Raw genomic sequence first — 3,645 nt, 5'->3', positions numbered from 1 at the left:
CCTTGATGTGTCTCCCAGCTGTGGTGGATGGCTTTCTAGCTGCTGCTGCTGCCTCTCTCATCTGCACTTTGGTTCTGCAGGCATTCCTTATCTGCTGGCTGGCTCTGTTTGGCATGTCCAGCTATGAAAGGAGCAGCAGACTGTTGAGAACTTGTGTGATAATACTCCTGCCCCTCCACAGAGGAACTTTCTGCAAGCACAGACTTCCATGTGCATGCAAAGCAGTGTGTTTTAAAACTCTTAGCAGCACCAAACCATTAAATGCCAGGGTTTCCCCAATTCCTTTTGTGTTTGATTTTCAGTGGCCATGAGCTGATGTATCCCTGTTGGTGTCAGTGGAGCTGTATGTGTTTTTAGAGACAAATTCAGGGCTGCACAGCTCCTGGAGCTTTGTGATGATGTGGTTTCACTAGATCTGCTCATGATCATTAATCTTTTTGTCTGTCTGTGTCATAAGGGCTGTCCCTGGAGGCAAAGCCCTGGGTCAGAAGCCCCAGTGGGCAATGTGGGAGCCAGAGCAGTGAGCACAGGCAGAGACTCAGTGTCAGACCCGTGCAGGCTGGGCTGGGTTACAGGCTGTGATGTGCCATGGCAAGATAAAGTTCATCCTGAGCTGTGTGACATGGCCCTGGTGCTGGAAGCACCAAAAGAAACCCCCAAAACTGAGGATACAGAAGTGATATAATTTATGTACAGGTATTAGTATAGACATGGTCAGTACCTAGCTACCTATTAGTATTAACAAAACTAACCAATAGTAAGTGTAGTTCCTGTAAAGGGAGGGAATGATATCATACACTAAAATTTGTAGCTAAAGTCAAATAGGACACCAGAAATTTGAGCCTCTTGTCACTGCAGGGGAAGCTCCTGTATTTTGGGGCTTAATTCTGCACCAGCCCTCTCTCCACAGTGTAGAATCTGTCTTATCTAGGCTCATGCTGTTTTTTAGTACATAAGTTTATTTTGTTGTCTGTGCAAATCACAATAACTTTACAAATTAAAATTACATTAGCAGGCTTAAAATTGGGGTTTTTTGGTCTGCTTCTAGCTCCTTTTGGGAAGCCAGCTACCAATGCTCACTCTACCTGTTTGTCTTCTGACCTGAAAAAGCTGATGTAAAAGAAAGTTTAGCTGGTGTAAAAGAAAATAAGCTTCCTCCTGCTTTCCTGTGGTGTCAATGACAGAAACCTGCTCCTTCAGTGGCAGAAGGCATGGGGTGAGTGTGCTGCTGGAGCTGTGATATACCTAACCAGCTGTTCATCTTCTCTAAGTGAGGGAGAAAATCACCCAGAGGAGCAATGCCTGTCCCTGAGGCAGCAGCTGATGTGGATTTATGAGCCTGTAGCAGACATAATCAACCTATTTCGTTTTCCCAAAGCAGGAAGCAAAGCTCTGCTGTGGGAGCAGACCTTCTGTACCCTTCAGCAAAATCCATCCTGCTTCCTGGGTGATTCTGCTCCACGGGAGCCAGGAGCTGGATGTTGTGCTGCTTCAGCTGCAGGAAGGTTATTTACCTGCTTGTGGAACAAGGTCTGCTGAGGATGCTCGGGGTTTACATCACCTGGCAGCTATCACAGCCTATCCTAAACCTTTGGAAACAGTTTTCTAATGGGATCTTGCCTGCCTGGGGAAAAGTTTGTACTCATCCTTGCTTTTTGCCTGCTTTGGGCTCCAGTTGGAGCCAGTTTTTCTGAAAAAGTTTTGCTTGCCCCTCCTCAGCAATGACCTGTTTGAGCACTTGTGCCTGAGCAGACAGCAGTGTCCAGGTACAGCCAGCACTGCTGAACCTGGGGCTGGTGAGGGAGAAAGAGAGCACATGAAATCTATGGCAAACAGTGCACAAGTGAGCTGTGCTGGCTCCTACTGTGGTATTTTCTCCTTTGAGGGCAGGGCAGGCTGAGCAACAAGGGCAGGGCTGAGCCAGGGCTCAGGGAAGTGTGTGTGCCTGGAAGTGGCTGCTGAGAGGGAAATCTTCTCCTTTTCCTCTCATGAGACTGGGGAGTACAGGAGCTGCTCTGAGAGCAGCACCTCTGATTGTCTGGATGCTCACTTATCACAGCAAGGCTGGATGCAACCCTGCTGGGGGAAACCTGCCTCTGTTCCCACTATTTACTCTGGATGCTGGCAGCATCTGAGAGCCACAGGCAGAGTTCAGAGCCCCCTGTGCAGGGAATTGATCATGAGCAGGGTTGGGGTGCAAGGTGACAGTTCCTCAGGGACTGGCTGAAGTTCAGTGCTTTTCTCAAGTTTTATGGAAAAAAAAAAAAATTGGTTCTTAAAGGAGTGTTGGAGCTGGTGGTATTTATGGCCAACCTGGGCAATACAGACCCTTTCAGCATCTTCCTTCAGAATGTGAGCAGTGGAAGGCTGAGGCTTGGAAAAGGAGTTTGTAAGCCAAATTCCAAAGGCAGTGTTGAATTCTGGTGGCACATTTTGGTGGCAAGTTCTGTCATTTTAGGCAGTACCTGTGTTTTCAGGAAAATTTGAGGTAAAAAAAAAAAACAGGTTTGAGAAGATGTTGAAGTCATCTTCAAGGGGGAAATTGTTTGCTGTCTGTTGGAAGATCTAGTAATAATGTGTTTGAACATTTGCATGGTGCAGGGTAAAGAAGTTGGTAAATACCAACTGTGTGAAAACTTCCACTGTTTTCTGGTAAGTGTGACTTTTTCTTACCCTCCTTTTTCTATTTTATTTTGTTGGCTGACTTTGATTTTGCTTTTCTTTTTTACCTTTTTAATCCAAAGAACTCTCTGGGAATTACTGTAGATCTTCCTCAGAACTCCTTTGTAAGACACTGTATATTTTTGTTTGTCTAATTCATGCTGAGAAGCAGCATAGCCCACAGGAAACATCATTAATTTCAAGGAACCAATCAGCTTTAGTAAGGCTATTAGTTGAGATTATTAGGTGAGAGTTTGTGCAATATTGAAAGTGTCAGGCTATTACCAAATTTTACATTGATTTCTCCAATTGTCATATTTTTTGACAAGTGTTGTAATTGTTTACTGGGAAAGGAAATGAGTATTCATGTTCCTTCTTTTCCTGCCTCTCTGTTTTAGAGAGAGGAGCAATTCATTATCTCAGGGATAGAAAACAATTAAAGTGTTGTTTCCTTAATGACTGCATGATAATGGAGTAACAAAACTCAGACCCGCAGCTCCTACCAGGGTTCCTGGGAGGGAGGCAAGTGCTGTGTGCAGCTGAGCTGGCACCAGGAATGTCTCATTTCTCCTGGGCTGGGGCTGATTGAAATCTCCCTGCAAGCCACTCTGTTAGAGATGCTTATGCACCACTGAAGGAAATGCAGGCAGTGGTAGAAAATACCACTGCAAGCACATCCTGAATGTAGGAATACTTAATTTGTAGGCAGAGCTTCAGTTATGTGGCTGAGAGCCAGTTTTTTATGACACAGGCAGCAGTGTTTGTTTAATGTGTCCCTTATCAAATCCCAGAGCTAATATTTGCCTTAGTCCTCTATGAAGATAAACAGGAACTGTTTGAGTGAGAATTAAGATATTGTGTATCATACTCCTCAGAACTGAATCTGGGTATTTTACCTTGAATCCAAAGAAATGTCTTGCAGATGTGAATTTACACTGCTCAGAGCAGGCTCTCTTTAAAACTAGTTTATGTGGTTAAGGAGGT

The sequence above is a fragment of the Melospiza melodia genome, chromosome 8, assembly GCF_035770615.1.
Source record: "Melospiza melodia melodia isolate bMelMel2 chromosome 8, bMelMel2.pri, whole genome shotgun sequence".
Lineage (NCBI taxonomy): Eukaryota > Metazoa > Chordata > Aves > Passeriformes > Passerellidae > Melospiza > Melospiza melodia.
Note: the sequence above shows the minus strand (reverse complement) of the source record.